The sequence below is a fragment of the Salvia hispanica genome, chromosome 6 (genome assembly GCF_029641045.1).
Source record: "Salvia hispanica isolate PSC_SH4W2 chromosome 6, Shi_PSC_v1, whole genome shotgun sequence".
In the NCBI taxonomy this organism is placed as follows: domain Eukaryota; kingdom Viridiplantae; phylum Streptophyta; class Magnoliopsida; order Lamiales; family Lamiaceae; genus Salvia; species Salvia hispanica.
The window spans coordinates 3,417,457-3,437,434 of NC_142697.1; the positions used below are offsets into that span (position 1 = coordinate 3,417,457).

The following is a 19,978-nucleotide window of genomic DNA, read 5'->3' on the forward strand; positions in this document are numbered from 1 at the left end:
AGTCTCCACCGATCTCGACACATTATTCACAGCAAGCATGATATATTAGTAACCATAAGAACTAGGAAAAGGTCACATGAAGTCAATGCCCCACACATCAAATGATTCTACATTGATAATTTTAGTCCTAAGCATTTCTTTCTTCTTGTAAATATATCCAATTCATAGATATTCATTGCAATGGAGAACAGAGTCTTGGCAGTCACTATCGATGGTTGGTCAAATTTTAATGATTTTCATGGTCTTCTATCTTGCTCCACGACATGCACATCCCCAACACAAGGTATCCCGTCAACCGCAGCAAGCCTGAGCAATCCACCCTCGCAGACCGAGCCCAACAACGCACAATCCTTGGCCCAAACAAGGCCTAGGCATGCGATCTCAAGCCCAATCCCGGTGGAACGATTTTGGTCACAAAATAAAAACATATCCAAATCAAATCTTGCTCTATCGGAAGAATTGATATGAATGTGCAATCCTAGCACCGCTGGACACTGATTAATACTGCCCAATATATCTGAATTCATGGGTTACGGAAACCTCGCACCTATTGATAAGTTAAAGTAGTGCATAGCCAGTATCTTAAATTCAATGTTAAATACATTAATTAAGATACAATAACTACTGAGACCTTGTTTTCCATTATATAACAAGAAAGACTTATCTCAATCTTAGCTCCGTTCATTGATATGCCATATTAGTATTAATTTATTAAAGGTGAGAAAACTTGCAGACGGACACTGCAACTTTCCACAATAAGTAGCTAAAGCCTATTCAGGTTGTGAAGTTCAACTTCTCTTCTACAAAGAACTGTGTTGTGAACATTGTCCACAACTAGTCTACTATGCAAAATAATTAACATAATTGTTTTTCATGTATTTAAATGCATATCAAACATCTTTTAAATGCATAAGCAAATGACAATGTGATAAGATTATTTCTTCTTGCCTTGGGTAAAAGTGAATTGTAGAGTTTACTGTATAAAAACATTTCTAATCGGGCCAACTGCTCGAAACATGATTTTCAGCATACCATCCCTAACACATTATTATTCTTTCCTTTCTACTACGGTTGAGTCGTATTCCTTTTTGGACCGTCCCGTTATAGTTGAGTCATTTCCTTTTTTTTGGCAACAAACAACAAAAGAAATTATTTGAATTGTGGATCGACCCTTTGAAAGCAGTGGCCAATAACGATTCATACAAGCTAAATCTTCTAATCGATAATTAGGCCAAAGAAAGAGCTTTAATTTCATTAATTTATTTTTATCTCTATCAAGATGGTTATTTTCATGTGAAACTTGGCTGCTGTTTGTTACGTTCGTTTCATTCCAAAATACTATATTTCTATCTATATAATTTATATTCTTTGAATTGAAACAAATTAGAATTCTCACTTTTCTACGACGTTTAAACGATAAAACATTTTCCGGAACAAGTAAATTAAAATGCTTTGCGTATCCAAGATTTTTTTATTTGGGGGTACGGAAAATAGTTCTCAGAGTTTAAAAATCCAAACAATTATTTTTGTTCTCTTAATTACATATGTCTTATATAGACATAAATTATATAATTTGGAAATAAATTAATTTTTTTTTACATGAAATATTTGAGTAAATTTTTAAATATTTTTTAATAGACAGTTTTTAGAATAAAACCTTGTGGATATAAATACTTTAAGCAAAATGTCAATTATTTTTTAAAAACTATACATATTTTTATGAGTTGTAAACGTTTTATATAGATTTGCACATAATTCCTGCAAAATAGATAAAATAGGTTTAAAGTAATTTTTTTTATTATTTGAGAATTTGATCAAGAAGTATATAAATTTACTTTTTTCAATTGTTTTAACAAATAAATAAGATAATACATCTATTCTTTCAATTGTTTGAATAAAAGTAAACTACACAAGTAAATTCATTATTCTAATAGAAAAGAAGTAAAAGGCTACAAAACTTTTAATTCTCTGAATAAAATAAAACATGAAATAAGTAAACAAATTGGATTAACAAAACTAAAACAAAAAATAATTGAAATAAGTAATACTATATGATATACGGTAGAGCTTTTATATGTAAGAATAAAACTAAACAAGAAAGGTAAAGAAAACATGAAATAAGTAAACAAATTGGATTAACGAAACTAAAACAACAAATAATTGAAATAAGTAATACTATATGATATACTGTGGAACTTTTAAATGTAAGAATAAAACAAGAATAAAACTGAACAAGAAAGGTAAAGAAATCAAAATATGCACTAAGTTTCGAACTCAGAACCTCAGCAATGAAAGCTGATAGCAGAACCACTAGACCACAAAAGCCATATTGCAAATTCATCACAATACTATTAGTATTTTAGTTTCTCTGGTTCTAAACTGGATACGGCACTGTTTGATAGTAGACTAGTTGTGGACAATGGTAATATCATCATTATTTTATCATATGATCATTTTCGTGAATGTCTTTTTATCATATGATCATTTTCGTGAATGTCTTTTTATATCAACATAGTGTATTTCAAATATCAACAATATGACATAAGAATATCAACACTAGTACAAAAAAATATCAACACATATTGATTGAGATTTTTACATGGTTTTATTGAGATTTTTTTGTGTATATGTTGATAAAAATCTGGTTATCAACATTTACGAAAACTAAAATAAAAAAATATCAAATTTCATCATCCGAACGTCGTCGGAACATATGCAATTGAAATCTCGTTGGAATCCTTATAAAATTATCTTTAATTTTATATATTTTTTGCGAAAAAATAATTTAAATCGAGAGAGTTACGTAAATTCAAAGTTTAAAGATGATTTTAATGAGAGAGAATTGACATTAATACCTTTTAATTTTATTTATTAATTTTCTTAATTAAAAATATAATGCATGTGGCATTATTTCAACCACTGGATCTTCTAATCTAATGGCTAAGATTTAGTCTTAGTTTGGGATTGCTAATTAGTTAGCCATTGATCACTCCTCTATATTTTAGTCTCTTATTTGACATAAATTTGAAGAATAAATTTTTATTATATGATTACATATTTTATTATTCCTACTATTCTTATTAAAAATATAATGCATGTGGCATTATTTCAACCACTGGATCTTCTAATCTAATGGCTAAGATTTAGTCTTAGTTTGGGATTACTAATTAGTTAGCAATTCATCACTCCTCTATATTTTAGTCTCTTATTTGACATAAATTTGAAGAATAAATTTTTATTATATGATTACATATTTTATTATTCCTACTATTCTTATTAGAAAACATTTTTAATTATTAAATGTGCAATCTAAAATATGTTGGCATTATTAAACGTTAACTAAAACGACGTCATGTTTTAGGCTGCGAAACAATATAATACTCATACAAGTGTAAATAATTTCTTTTTTTGATGGCTGCGAAACAATATAAGACTCATACCAGAGTAAATAATTTCTTTTGTTGAGTTATGATTTATATTAATGTAAGCTAAGGAGGGAATAACAATTATTCAATGAACAGAAAGTGAAGTCAAACAGATCAAAATTTGATCTTCGAATCAATTATCAAATAGAAATCTAATACTATCAAAAGATAATCGTATAGACTCTTAAACTTTCTCTTTTTTTCACGAGTATCAAAATATTCACAAGGATATAATGGGGCTTAAAAAACCTTAAAACTTATGGAAATCCAACATTTATGGAAAAAAATAAAACTTATTAAAGGAAATAAAAGGAAAAAGAATTACTACCTCCGTCTCTCAAATATTATCCCACTTTGATCTGACATGGGTTTTAAGAATTTGAATTTTGCCTCCAAATAAAATTGCATCAAGTTTCACCAAGGGCACAAGGAATGCAAGGATGAGTTTTGGAGTCTTTATTATAGATTGCTTGAGATTTGACAATAATATAGTTATTTAGTTTTTTAGTTAGTGCGGTATTTCTTCTAGTTTGCTGCTTTGGTTATTTAGTTTCTTATTCTTTATTAATTTTATATATGTACAGTATGTTGCTTGATTTTGTTTCTTCTTCTTTGTATTATGTGTCTATTTATTTTGTTGTTATTATATATGTATATATATAAGATATTCATAATTTAATAAAACATTAATATAAGATCTTCATAATTAATAAAACAAAAGAAAAATGATCGACCGAATCAATGTAAACGTCGCACTCCCTAAATCAAAAATCATGGATCCGCCACTGCTTGCGGCGGCGTGATTTGTTGCAAGCAATGGTCATGAAATATATGGCCGCATGGAAGAACAACAACAGCCGGCATATTTGGGCGCTCGTACATCGTTCCTCCTGCAGGCGTGTATACAACATCCAGTTTGCACAAGAAACACTTGTTCCCGCTTGGTTGTAAAACTGAATCAAAACCTACATGAACAAGATCAAAACATATGTGAATAAGATGTTAATTAAAACTTATTTATCATTTATTGAAATTATACCTTTCCATTTTATATGATGAGGCTTAGGTGGAATAGGCTGCCTTTGTTGAGAGATTTTCTCATAAGGATCTTCCATATATTCTGTTTTTCTTTCGATTGCTTTGTTCTCCCCGGTATTTTTATCATTGGTTTAGTTGTTTGATTTGTTGTTAGAAATATAATCTACCAGTTTATTAGAGATATGCTTTAACTAGTATTTAAATTAGTGTCAAAATAGAATTATAGTTCAATTCGAGTCCTATTTGACGGTTTGACGGAGTACCAAATATGTTTATTCTAATTAAATTCATCCTTGACAAAAAAAATAGATTTAGTAGCATCTAACAAGTAATTAACCTTGTTTTAAAAGAAAATATTAAAATTAAATAAAAATAATACTAATATGTTTATTTTCCTATTTACATTACTTTTACATGTACTCCTTTATACATAATCCCTTGTAATACGCATAAAAATAATATTAATATACACGATTAATTATCTTCATAAAATTAGTATATACTTAGTAACGTAGGGATGTAATCAATTGCTAACTAATTACCAATCCCAAATTAAGACCAATTTTCAACCATTAGATTAGAAGATCTTGTGGTTAATATGATGCCAAGTGTAATATATTTTAAATTTAAATAATTATTAATTAAATTAAAAGGGTATTAATGTCAAATCCTATATATAGTAATTATAACTAACTACTTTCTCTCTCCTCAAAATCATCTCAAATCTTTAAATTTACGTAACTCTCTCAATTTAAATTATTTTTTCGCAAAAAATATATCAAATTAAAGATAATTTAATAAGGATTCCAACGAGATCTCAATTGCATATGTTCCGATGATGTTCGGGTGATGAAATTTGATAAATTATATTTCAATTTTCGTACATGTTGATAAACAGTTATTTTCAACAAATGGAACAAAAAATCTCAATATATTGTAGGCAAAATCTCAATATTATGCATGTCCAATCTCAATAAAAATGTGTTGATATTCCAATGTCATATTGTTGATATTTGTAATACACAATGTTGATATAAAAAAACACTCACGAAAATTATCATATGATAACATAATGACGATATTACCCTTTTGTTGATATTTTGTCTACTATTTATTGAGATTTTGTGAGCTTTAATCTCATCCACTCATTTTAAAATCTAAGGGTGGAGATTTAGTCTTGATTTTGGATTAAGGTGCTAAAAGCATTAGAATAGGTTTAAAAAATCCAAGTATATCAATTGCTAATCCTTTCAAAAGTCGAATTGGATGAGCATCTTATATATACTAGCTATATTGGTCATTGGTGTTTGTCTTTTGTTGTGAGTTTAGAGCATCTTATATATACTAGCTACATTGGTGATTGGTGTTTGTCTTTTGTTGTGAGTTAAGATGCTACATTGGTGATTGGTGTTTGTCTTTTGTTGTGAGTTAAGATTTAGGTTTTTGTCGATGGCGTTTAAAACAATATTTATTGTTTTGGTTGTTTCTGGTTTGATTTTTTGTGTTGGCGCTGTTCCTAATGTTTTGGAGTATTGCAACTTCAATGAAATCTATCAACTTGGAGATTCGATGAGCGATGTAGGAAATTTGATCAAAGAGTACCCAATCGAGGCCTCCACAAACTTCGCGAAGCTGCCGTACGGTCAAACGTTCTTTGAGGAAGCTACAGGGCGTTGCTCCAATGGCCTTTTAATGATAGACTATATTGGTAAGATTAATATTAATTTGTTTTAGTTAATTACTATAGATGCTTTTAATTTAGTTACAATCACAATTGTGAATATATGATGAACAGCAATGTCCGCTGGGCTTCCTTTGCTCCCACCGTATAAACACAAGGGGACTTGGTTCGGGAATGGAGTCAACTTTGCCGTGGCTGGTTCGACCGCGTTGTCGTCTGAGGCGTTGGCTGCTCACAACGTAACGAATCCGGTGACAAATAGTTCTCTTAGCGTTCAATTGGATTGGATGGACTCCTACTTCAATTCCATCAGCCTTGATGAGATAGGTAAATCATATATACCTCTGTTTTACTATCTACTCTTGAAGAGTTGATTTTCTTGCTTGCTGTATCCTATCAATTTCTAATTACACACTTCCTAGATCCAGTAAATCAACTAGATCACAAGGTCTAGAGACTCACAAGACTGGAAGTCTGGTCGTTGGTACGCAAGCAAACCTTCAAAACCCTCAACCACAGATACTAAACTAGCACAGGGAAGTAGGGATCGATCCCACAGAGATGGACTCGTAAAATACATGCGTAGAGAATTGGAAACTATTTTTGGGTTGGCTGCTGCCACGCATATTTTGGGTTGAGGAATTTAACTAAGTGAATTTGGAAATAAAGTATGCTATGCTAACTGCTAGATCTAGGCAAAAAATGAATTATGTATAAGAACTAAATCAAATCAACTACTAGATCTGGGACTTCTACGAACATCTCTAGACCAAGGAGATTAAAACAAGTGGGGACCAAACTCTGAAAAAGGTAAGTACGGACAGAATCGAATCTGCAGCCCAACTAACTAAAGCATCAACTGAAAATGACTTCATCTTCTTCAACGAACACAAATAAATGCAGAGATCGAGAAAAACAAACTCAGATGTAGATTGGAAACATAATTTTAACGGTAAACGAAACAACGACGGAAATCACACTACTAGACGAAGCAAACCAAGCAGAACAAAATCCCCATAATCTCATGCACAAATTTCACCTCCCCTGTTCAGATCCACACTTCGGATGCTAAATCCACTCCGGATCCAAGCATCCGAACAAAAACCCAACCGAACACAACTTCAATACCACGATTCTCGAATCTCCTAAAATATTCAGCAACAAATTCAAGAGAACATCTCAAATAAACAAACCAAAATAGCAAGCGTCATAATAATCAACACGAAATCCAACTTCATCAAGGCAAATCAAACGTAAACAGAACGGTTAAACTAATCCAGCAACAAAAACAGCAAGCTCGACTTCCAAAAGTGAAGTTCGAGACGGAACAGAGTAGTAAACAGAAATTAAGAGAACAATTGTTTCTTCGCCCTCAAGGGACGGTGATGCACTGATACGAGACTCCTGAAAACGAAAACCACCCCAAATTTCCCATATCCCTAGTGTGTGTGCTAAGAGCGTGACTGTGTGTGGAGTGTAACCGATCTGCCATTCTTGTTGCGCACTCCTTTATTTATAAGCTTCGAGGTGGGGCCCAGCGAGGTATTGATTGACTTGATTGCCCTCAGCTTTTGGCTTCCTTCCTCTAGCTTTTCCTCTTGATTCCGTTCCTGCTCCTCGCTAGATCTACTCCTCCAGCATCTCCTGGATCTAGCGCTACACACACACCTGGCTTAACAAAACTTGTTAGATCCAGCAGAAATGTGATGTTTTTCACTATATAACCAATGCATGAAATTAGCCTTATCAAACTGCTCACACTTAAACCATACTTGTCCTCAAGTATAAAGACAAGAAGAAAAGAAGAATAAGGCGAATTTCAGGCATGGTTATCCCCTCGACCGACTCTACAGACTCTAGACAAAACTACTACACTTAGACACTAAAACAAAGAATACATAATCACATAAGATGAAAACACATAAACACATATGCATGAACTGGTTTCAACTTTTAGGCAACCGTCCCCACAAGATTAAGATCAATCCAACAGGCTGCACTCCTCCAAATAGGCCCTTTTCTCCCCTCTACCTAGCCAATCTGTCAGCTCGTCAAGATAGCCTTTTACTTCCCCAATTGTTAGATTCACTCGATCGCTCATTCCTTACCAGGGATGTTAGGACCGATTCTCTCTTAAGTTATTGCCAAACCACTGAAACCTCGGGTTATGAGAATTCCTCCTTCTATCCTCCTTTTTTTCTTTTTTTTTTTTTTTCTTTCTGGACTTCGTCCAGCTTATACCTCCTTGATTTCCTGGACTTCGTCCAGCTTATACCTCCTTGATTTCCTGGACTTCGTCCAGCTTATACCTCCTTGATTTTTTTCTCTCTTTTTATTTCCTCCTCTGGACTTCGTCCAGCTTATACCTCCAGATTTTATGATTATATATTTTCTCCTTTCCCCCTTTTTTATTTATATTTTTTTTTTTTTCTTCTCTTTTCCTTCAGCATTCAGTGGCAGACTTTTGACATATGTTAGCTCTAAGTGTTATCACAGGCTTATAACTCACCTCTAGAGTAGGGCTTCACAACTGAGCAAGTAAAGGCATTTACTATCGTTCTCGCTTCATTCAGATTGGTTCGGCTTACTAAAGAATCAGGCTTCTAAGTTGGAATACCTCCTATTTTCAATTGCTCTCCCTAAGGGAATCTGCCGTATTATATCCACTAGTTCATGCGACACACCCCTAGACCTACGACTCCTCAAAGCATAATAACACTGCATTGATTCCTCTCCCCCTCCCACTTCACTCAAGCTTGTCCTCAAGCCATCGTCGTGAAGGGGGGAAAACAGAGAATTCAATGCAGAATTAAACAACAATTTCACTTCTCACACTTAGACCGAGCAACGGGCTAAGTGGGAGAAGAATAAACCAACAGAAAACATAGAACTTCTCACACTTAGACCAAGCATTGGGCTAAGTGGGAGAAGATAGCATAAAACACAGCAACGCATGGAAATAAAACACAGAAAAAGAAACACAAAAACTAAAATTTACTTGGTCTGGGGAAATTGCTCATTTCTGGGGCTGGCTCCCGCGAGAGCCAGACGGTGGTGGAACACTGGGGCGGTTTGTTTTCACTTTCTTCTTCGCTGGTTGCTCCAGCTCTTCCTTTCCTTCTGCAGCTTGATCGAGTCCTGGTTTCCTCATTAGCATTTTCGTCCTCGGTGGATTTGGTTAGGGTTTGTAAGCTTAGAGAGAGAATGACAGTAGAGAGAGGGAGGAGCAAGTTGTGAAATTATTATGTGGAGAGAGAAGGTCGGTTCGCATCTTTTACACAGAAGAGAGAGACGGTTGCAGGCATGACATCAGCGACCGTACTCCTCCATAATTGTCGGCATTTTGAATTTCAAATTATAACTTCCCTCCTCAACTGCTCCTTCATGCACTCTTCCTCTAATTGATTCCCTTGACCGCGACCTAAAAAAATATGAAGACCCCAGACTCCTGGGTCAAGGTTAAAGTACGAGACATAAACCCCCTTTGAGTTTGGGTCTTCGAAAATATTTTTGGAAATTTTTGAATTTTTATTTTGTTTGGATTTTCTTTGTCTTCTAAAGCAATTAAACTATGTACAATTACCTTTGAATATTCTCGAATCCCCTGGATCAGTGTGTAAAAACATAACATTTCCCTTGACCCAGGAGTTCATCGAGAATATTCCTTTGTCTGGCTAAGTGATAACTGAGAGCGCACGTAGTGGTATTTCCTCCACTACGCATAGCTCAGAATTATCCCTATAGACTTTCAATCTATGGCCATTAACAAGAAAAGGGACCGAGTTAGGAGCACTTCCCTGGATTTCCACTGCTCCGTGTGCGCGGAGGCCAACGATGGTATATGGACCTACCCACTTTGACTTCAACTTCCCTGGCATTAGCTTGAGTCTGGACTGAAATAGAAGTACTTTCTGCCCCACCTGAAGTTCCTTGACCCGGAGGTTCTTGTCGTGCCAGAGCTTCGTTCTTTCCTTGTACCACATTGCTGAATCGAATGCCTCTAGCCGTAGTTCCTCCAGCTCCTGTAATTGCAGCTTCCTTTCTTCTTCACATGCCACAGACTTCATATTCATTTCCTTAATGGCCCAGTATGCCTTGTGCTCCACTTCCACGGGTAAGTGACACATTTTCCCAAACACCAACCTATAAGGTGACATCCCGATTGGTGTCTTGTAAGCAGTTCTATACGCCCACAAAGCATCGTCAAGGCGTTTACTCCAATCCTTCCTTGTGGTGTTAACTGATTTTTCCAAAATACTCTTTATCTCCCTATTAGAGACTTCAGCTTGCCCATTCGATTGGGGGTGATATGGTGTAGACAATCTATGATGCACGCCGTATTTCCTCATGAGCGCTTCTATAGTGCGGTTGCAGAAGTGTGTTCCTTGATCTGAGATAATCGCTCTAGGAACTCCATATCTGCTGAAAATGTTTGACTTCAGAAACTTGGCCACCTCTTTAGACTCACAAGTGGGCGTAGCCTTCGCCTCTATCCATTTGGAAACGTAGTCTACAGCGACCAATATGTAAGCATTTCCGTACGACGACGGAAATGGGCCCATAAAATCCATCCCCCAAACATCGAAAATTTCGCAGATCACTATGGGCACTTGGGGCATCTCATCTCGTCTCGAGATTCCCCCTGTCTGTTGACACCTTTCGCAGCATTGACAGTATTCAAAGGCATCCTTGTTCAATGTAGGCCAGTAGAATCCACTGTCTAGAACTTTCCTTGCGGTTCTCCTTGGTCCGAAATGCCCTCCACACGCCAAGGAGTGACAATGATGGAGTACATCTCTTTGTTCCCATTCAGGAATGCAACGTCGAATTATCTGATCTGCACACATCTTCCAAAGATAAGGATCATCCCAGAAGTAATATTTGGCTTCGCTTTTAAGCTTCATCTTCTGGGCCCGGGAGGCTTCCTCTGAACTTGGCACCTCTCCCGTGACCAAGTAATTTGCCAGGTCTGCGTACCATGGTTCTGCGTTACGTACGCGCTTTCCTCGATCAGATTCTCCTGGACCGGTTAAAACTAAGACAGATTCCCAGCTTATCGGTCTAGGTGGTTCGTCCATATAGTACAAATGCTCTTCGGGAAAAACATCGGGAATAGCCTCGTCCGTATCTCCTTGATGAATTCTACTCAAGTGGTCAGCCACTCGATTCTCTGTTCCTCTTTTGTCTCTTACTTCCCAATCAAACTCCTTTGACCCAAGAAGATAAGGGCGGAATTTTTCGAACGAGTAGACGACAGCCAACATTTCCTTCTCCGTAGTATCGTAATTCTTCTGAGCTTGATTTAGTGTCTTGGACGCATAGAAAATTACGTAGTTTTTCCCATCTATCTTCTGCCCTAGGACGGCTCCCACAGCGAAATCGCTCGCGTCGCACATTATCTCAAAAGGGTGATTCCAGTCCGGTGCCCTGATAATTGGTGCGGACACTAGTCTCTCCTTGAGCAATTGAAATGCCCTCTTGCATCCCTCATCAAACTCGAACTCCACATCGTTGTGCAGCAAATGAGTGAGTGGTTGCGCAATTTTTGCAAAGTCCTTGATAAACCTTCGATAAAACCCTGCGTGACCGAGGAATCCTCTAACTTCCTTTTGATTTGTAGGGTAAGGTAGCTTTGCAATCACTTCCACCTTTGCCTTGTCCACTTGTATTCCTCTTTCAGAGACCACATGACCTAAAACAATCCCCTCAGTTACCATGAAGTGACATTTTTCAAAATTCAGAACTAGATGTTTCTCTTGACATCTTTGCAGCACTAGGTCAAGGCTGGCTAAACAAGTGTCAAATGAGCCTCCATATACAGTGAAATCATCCATGAATATCTCGATGCACACCTCTAGTAGATCCGAAAAAATACTCATCATACAACGTTGGAATGTCCCTGGTGCATTACATAGACCAAATGGCATCCTTCGGTAGGCATAAGTTCCAAAAGGGCATGTAAATGTGGTCTTTTCCTGGTCCTCTGGGTTCACGAAAATCTGGAAATAACCGCTATATCCGTCGAGGAAACAGAAATACTGTTTGCCAGCCAGCCTCTCTAGCATCTGGTCAATGAATGGTAAAGGAAAATGATCCTTTTTGGTGGCTTCATTTAGTTTCCTATAGTCGATGCACATCCTCCATCCAGTGACCAGTCGAGTAGGCACCAACTCGTTCTTGTCATTCTTCACCACTTGTATTCCAGATTTCTTCGGTACCATGTGAACCGGACTGACCCACTCGCTATCTGGAATAGAGTATATGATTCCAAGGGACAGTAGTTTCAGAACTTCCTTGAGCACTTCCTCCCTCATGTTTGGATTCAGTTTCCTTTGTGGATCACGCCGAGCCTTTGCCCCTTCCTCTAGTCTGATGTGGTGCATGCAAAGATCAGGGCTAATTCCAACTAGGTCAGAAAGTGTCCACCCTATGGCCTTCTTGTTCCTCCTTATTACTTCCAGCAGCGCACTCTCTTGGTCTTCAGTCAAGCGGCTGTTAATTATCACTGGACAAGTTTCTCCTTCCTCCAGGTATGCATACTTTAAATTTTCAGGCAAAGTTTTCAACTCCTTCTTCGGTGTGATGGCTTCCTGAGGTAAAGGGTTCTCCGCCTTACTTCTTGGCGCCATTTCCTCTAGATTCGCTCCCTCGTCTGGGCTCTTCTCCTGAACAGATCTGGCTGATTGGAATGATAGTGGCTGGTGGCAGAATGCCATGATCGCTTCATTGATCTGATCATCTGTCAAGTCCTGTGTGAAAAAAGTTTCACACCATCCTGTCACCTCCTTTTCTACAGTCTGGCTCAGCTCCGAATTGTCAAACTGTTCCTGCATTAGTTCAGTCTCAAGATATTCTTGGACTAGGGGGTTAATTACATCTACAACATGCAAGTTTTCAACATCAAGCGGTTTTTTCATAGCTTCTTCAATGTTGAAGGTGTATTTCTCCCCATGATAGTCCAGGCATATGGTTCCATCAAACACATCAATAACAGTCTTCGCGGTGCGAAGGAAAGGTCTCCCCAGTAACACCCCACTAGACTCAGTAGATTCATTTCCCCTCATTTTTATCACATGAAAATCAGCTGGGTATAGGAAATCATGCACTCTGACTATGACATTTTCCAATACTCCCTCAGGCGATATGCATGTTCTATCGGCCAACTGAATCACTACTTTAGTATCGACCAAACTGACTCCCACCAATTTTTTATATATTGACAGCGGTAGGACATTTATCGAAGCACCTAGATCACACATGGCATGCTCAATTTTAATATCACCTATAGAAATAGGAAGAGTGAACATACCTGGATCTGTACACTTTGACGGCATCCTCCTCTTTTGTATCACGGCGGATACATTTTCTCCTATAACAATCTTCCCATCAGGTTTGGTTTTTCCTGCTATGAATTCCTTGATGAACTTGCTGAAGGTGGGTATTTTCAGAGCCTGCAAAAAGGGTAGGTTAATCTCCAGCTTACTAAATATTTCCACAAGGTCCTCAGTATCATCTTTCTTTTTCTTGGCTTCTCCTCGATATGGGAATGGTTTGGGTCGCTTTACTGCATTCGTGGAACTCCCTGCTGGGGCTGCACCTGTCTCCCTGCTTCCCTCTTTAAGTTCCAACTCAGGTTCTGGATCAAGGAAAAATGGGTCACTTAGTCGAGGCATAGATCCCCTTAAATCTCCCTCCTGGAGGTCATCCTGTATAGGAATTTCTCTGAGTCCAGGATCATCTCCTCGAGACTTCTGATTCCCCTTTTCTCCGTTCATCTGTGAGGGTGTCTCCTCGTTTATCACTTGCTTCGGTCCTTCATAGCCTTTCCCCGATCTCAAGGTAATTTGACTAATATTTGCTCGGTCTGGTGGTTTGACAGTGGCAGGCAATTTCCCTTCATTTCCCCGCATTTCGTTCAGCGACGTGGCCAACTGGGACATCTGCTTTGCCAGCATGTCCATGGCAGACTTCTGCTCCTGCTGGGCATCTTGAATTTTGTGCACCACGTCATTGTTAGCCTGCATGTTATTCTGCATGTGTTGTTGGGAATTTACCAGATCATGCACCATGTCATCAAGATTCCGCTGTGGTCGGAAACCTTGAATTGAACTGGGATTAAATCCTTGATTTTGATTGGTTCCAACCACCTGGTTCTGGCGAAAATTTCCCTGACCTCCTTGATTATTGTTGTACTGGGTTGCTGGACCTGGGTGACTCTGTTGGAAATTTTGATTGTTTCCTGAATTGTTCCTCTGATGCGGTGGCACATAAGAATTCCCTTGGTTGCTCTGGTTCCTGTTGTTCCAGTTATGCTGATCCCCTTGGTTACGGAAATTCCAGTTGTTCAGCCCCTCTTGCTGCTTCCCTGCCCAGTTAGAATTATGCTGTGGTCCTTCCTGATTCCGGCTGGGCCATGTCTGCTGGTTCTCCGCTGGACCTGGGTGTTGTGACTGTGGTTGTTGGTTCCCTTCAGCCCATCTGAAACAAGGATTGTCCCTCCATGGTGCCTCCTTAATCTTCCACTGGTTCCAGTTGGTATTTTGATTACTTTGATTCCAATTCCCCATTGCATTCACTTGAGCTTGGAAATCTCCATCGAGTGAGGGATTATTGTAAAATTGAAGCTGATGTTCCTCTTGACCTGGGTTTTTTTCCTTATCAGTCGACCCAGGGGTATTTTTCTTTTCAATGGCATTTAGCAGTGCCTTCTCCAGTCGATCTATTCTGTCTCTAACCTCTTCTCCTTCTTGTTCCTTAACTGTGTTCGCGGAGCTTCTCCTCATGATAGCACGCGGGCAGTCATACGCCTTCTTCGCGTCGATTAATCTTCCCAGAATCTCGCGTGCCTCGCTTGCCTTATTCTTGGTGAAATTCCCCCCGCTCGAGGAATTCATTAAGTCCTTGGACTCAGGATTTGCCCCTTCGTAGAATAGATAAAATGTTTCAGCCTCCGTCATCCTGTGATTTGGGCAAGCGTCAAGCAGGCCTTTAAACCGAGACCAATATTGGCTTAAAGATTCATCGTAGTCCTGCTTACACTCTTGAATTTCTTTTTTCAAAGCGTTTGTCTTATTGGACGGAAAGAAATAGTCCAGGAACTCCAATTTGAAATCCCTCCATGTGGTGATCGAGTCAGGTGGAAGCCTCAGCAACCAAGTGTTTGCCTCTCCTTTCAATGCAAATGGAATCGCTCGCAGGCGATAGTCCTCCTCGGTAGTTTCGTTAGGCCTTTTCTGGATGCTACATAGCTTACTAAACTCGTTCAAAAACTCATAAGGACACTCATTCCTCCGTCCAGAGAATGTAGGTAAAACGCCCAGCACATTCGTCTTGATCTCAATAGACCGCTGACGTTGATTTGACACTATGGCATGAGCTGGCTCTCCGTCGAGATGTGCAGTTAGCGAACCAATCTCTGGGTCTAGGTCCACTAAGTTTGCCATTACAGACTCCTCTTCCTCCCTTTCCGAATGCTCAGTTTCTGACGACGACCGTGAATCCTCTTTCCCCGATGAATTCCACTCTTCTTCACTCCCTGATTCAAACGGAAATGGATCTACAGTTGACAACCCCGATCTGGTAGTTATGGCGGATGTTGATTCCCTGACTTGCCACTTCAACTGCACGTTCCTTGACCAAGATGGGTTGCTCCAGATTCCTGACCTTGAGCCCTTGCTCATAAACTGCCAAAAGCGAAATTCAAAAGATTAAAACTATTTACACCAAATCTCTAAACACATAAACAAACTACGCCATCCATCCCCGGCAACGGCGCCATTTGAAGAGTTGATTTTCTTGCTTGCTGTATCCTATCAATTTCTAATTACACACTTCCTAGATCCAGTAAATCAACTAGATCACAAGGTCTAGAGACTCACAAGACTGGAAGTCTGGTCGTTGGTACGCAAGCAAACCTTCAAAACCCTCAACCACAGATACTAAACTAGCACAGGGAAGTAGGGATCGATCCCACAGAGATGGACTCGTAAAATACATGCGTAGAGAATTGGAAACTATTTTTGGGTTGGCTGCTGCCACGCATATTTTGGGTTGAGGAATTTAACTAAGTGAATTTGGAAATAAAGTATGCTATGCTAACTGCTAGATCTAGGCAAAAAATGAATTATGTATAAGAACTAAATCAAATCAACTACTAGATCTGGGACTTCTACGAACATCTCTAGACCAAGGAGATTAAAACAAGTGGGGACCAAACTCTGAAAAAGGTAAGTACGGACAGAATCGAATCTGCAGCCCAACTAACTAAAGCATCAACTGAAAATGACTTCATCTTCTTCAACGAACACAAATAAATGCAGAGATCGAGAAAAACAAACTCAGATGTAGATTGGAAACATAATTTTAACGGTAAACGAAACAACGACGGAAATCACACTACTAGACGAAGCAAACCAAGCAGAACAAAATCCCCATAATCTCATGCACAAATTTCACCTCCCCTGTTCAGATCCACACTTCGGATGCTAAATCCACTCCGGATCCAAGCATCCGAACAAAAACCCAACCGAACACAACTTCAATACCACGATTCTCGAATCTCCTAAAATATTCAGCAACAAATTCAAGAGAACATCTCAAATAAACAAACCAAAATAGCAAGCGTCATAATAATCAACACGAAATCCAACTTCATCAAGGCAAATCAAACGTAAACAGAACGGTTAAACTAATCCAGCAACAAAAACAGCAAGCTCGACTTCCAAAAGTGAAGTTCGAGACGGAACAGAGTAGTAAACAGAAATTAAGAGAACAATTGTTTCTTCGCCCTCAAGGGACGGTGATGCACTGATACGAGACTCCTGAAAACGAAAACCACCCCAAATTTCCCATATCCCTAGTGTGTGTGCTAAGAGCGTGACTGTGTGTGGAGTGTAACCGATCTGCCATTCTTGTTGCGCACTCCTTTATTTATAAGCTTCGAGGTGGGGCCCAGCGAGGTATTGATTGACTTGATTGCCCTCAGCTTTTGGCTTCCTTCCTCTAGCTTTTCCTCTTGATTCCGTTCCTGCTCCTCGCTAGATCTACTCCTCCAGCATCTCCTGGATCTAGCGCTACACACACACCTGGCTTAACAAAACTTGTTAGATCCAGCAGAAATGTGATGTTTTTCACTATATAACCAATGCATGAAATTAGCCTTATCAACTCTATATATATGTAGTAGAATAATTAATATGGAGTATTTGGTTTGGTGAGTATATATAGATCGTTTCAAGAAACTCCGAAGTGCTTTGTTCATGGTGGGAGAAACTGGTGGGAACGATTACAACTATGCCATCTTTCAAAGGAAACAAATGGAGGAATTGAAAAGCATGGTTCCTCAAAGTGGTTGAAGCCGTGATTAATGGAACTAAGGTGAGTTGATATATTGCCATGAATCACTTAGAGAAACTTGTCATTTTACAAACATATCAAATTAAATCATCACTTTTCTACCTTTTACAATTCCTGATTAATATTTCTTGTCCAAAAATTTACAATGTTCTAAATCACGATCGAAAATCATTGAAGATATATTGTAAAAAATACAAACAAATTTAATCAATATTTTAATCAATTAAAGTAGAAAAGTTACGCTTTAATTTGCTATTTAGTTATGGTATTGAAAGTTATGAATATGATTAATGTTGCAGAGAGCCGTAAAGATGGGTGCAAGAAGATTGGTTGTTCCCGGAAACTTTCCGATAGGTTGCCTTCCGATATACAAAACAGCATTCCAAGGCGCACCCCTTAACAACCAAAGTTGCGTGACAGAGTTGAATGAATTTGCGAAGTACCACAACGAGCTTCTGCAAGAAGCCATCCTCAAACTCAAACTAGAGAATCCCAATACTGTCGTAGTCTACGGCGACTATTACAATGCTTACCTAGATCTCCTCCAAACGGGAATAGATAGTGGATATGAGGTAGAGCGGGCCTGCTGCGGAATAGGAGGGAAATACAACTTTAATTTAGGAAGAATGTGCGGAGGAGCTAATGTTAGTGTATGTGAAGATGTTGATCAACATATAAGTTGGGACGGCATCCACATGACTCAACAAAGCTACAAGCACATGGCCGCATGGTTGATACCGCGCTTCTTTACTCAACTCGCCTGCTTTTGATCATTTATCACTTTTTTTTTCAATTTTTATCGTTTTTACCATTTATTTTATTTTCCGATTCCCATTTTTTGTGCTATTTAATTAAATTTATTACAATTTGTTTTGGATATTTTTGTGCACTACTTCTTTTTTTCTCTCTCCTTTTCTATTTCCTTTGTGCATGCTTCCAAACAATTATAACTAAATAAAGAAATATATTCAAAACTATTATGGATTGATGTCGAGGGAATTCAAGGTCTATAGATTCCTATATTATACTGTGCATGAGATGCTCACCGGGAAATTGCCATTGAAGGGAAAGGAGGAAGAGCTAGAGATTCTGAGAAAGATAGGAGAAGGGCGTGAGGTGATTGAAATTGGAAATATTGGAGTATTAAAGAAGGACAGAACTAAAACAATTTTGTTGTTGGCTAATGTAAACAGAGATGCACCATTTATGTTATCATTTTTTTTCCTAGAAGAAGCTCACTTTGTTAGTCTTTGCTGGAGATCTCGACATATAATTCACAGCACGCATGATATTTATATTAAATTTATCATTCGTAATACACTTAAATCAAAAAAAAAAAAAAAAGTAGACCGAAATATAGCTAACGCATTATATGTCATATGTGTTTTTTTAGTTTAGAAGCAGAGTCATAAATGTTTAATTTGCAAATTCACCTTAATTTAATGTTATGTAATTAATGTATTCATCTTGATATTATAAGAAAATAAATTGCTTAATACATGAAAAGAAATACCAAGCGTCTGATTTTCTACAACTCAAAGTCACATAAATGCATGAATTAATAAAATAACCACCGGCGACTGTATAAGATTGCACCCGTAACATGCAATAACATAAAATTCATGGCTTCTCCTTAACCCAATAGAGGTTCGGTTTAGATACTTTAAATTTTTTAAAAACAACAACAAACTCATGCAAAGCATGATATGTATATTTAAGTGAAGTTAGTGAAATGGACGATCACTCTGTTTGCCGAAAATGCCACGACCATAAATAAGTTGAAGAAATGACATCTCTTAGAAGTGGAAACTGCAAAAACACGAATGAAGAAATGGGAAGACATGTAAGTGCACCAACCGGCAACAGAATCCATGCCTTCTTCTGCCTAAACACTAGATACAACGTCGAACTAAAGGCAATCATCATGAACAAGATGGACAGGAAAAGGGTAAGCAGGTCAATAAAGTCGCTTGGGCAGTCCATACAGAAAGTCTTGCTCTGCATAACGCGAGGTGAGGATGGACGAGAACACCAACAGCGAAGTGGTGGATGTGAAGAGCTAAACTGCATCTGAAATTGCAAATATTGTGAATGCGCTTGACTTGTAGAACATCGGATAACCAGACTCTGGTTGGTTGCCGCCAGGAACTGTGATAGCGGCAGCGAACACAACTGTAGCAATCAATGCTGCAGTAATAGTACATGAGTTAACCGTATCTTTTGTAGAATTGGGTAAATTTTTTGTTATATTATTCACAATGAACTTGTACATTATATATAAGCTAGAATAATGCTATACAAGGTAAGATTTTCCTCAATCTTTTGTCTTGTTGAATACTCCAGAAGATGTCTTGCTGAATACTCCAGATCTTCCAACACTCCCCCTCAAGTTAAGTGACGGGATTACCGAAGCTTAACTTGCCCAACACTTCTTGAAATGACTTTGCCGAGACTGCTTTGGTCAAGATGTCGGCCAATT

General features: G+C 38.0%; 1 pseudogene; it reads left to right on the forward strand.

Annotated features, from left to right (window-relative positions):
* The first annotated feature begins 6,155 nt into the window (after window positions 1–6,155).
* LOC148923062 (acetylajmalan esterase 2-like) lies at window positions 6,156–18,269 on the forward strand (annotated as a pseudogene).
* Window positions 18,270–19,978: the final 1,709 nt, after the last annotated feature.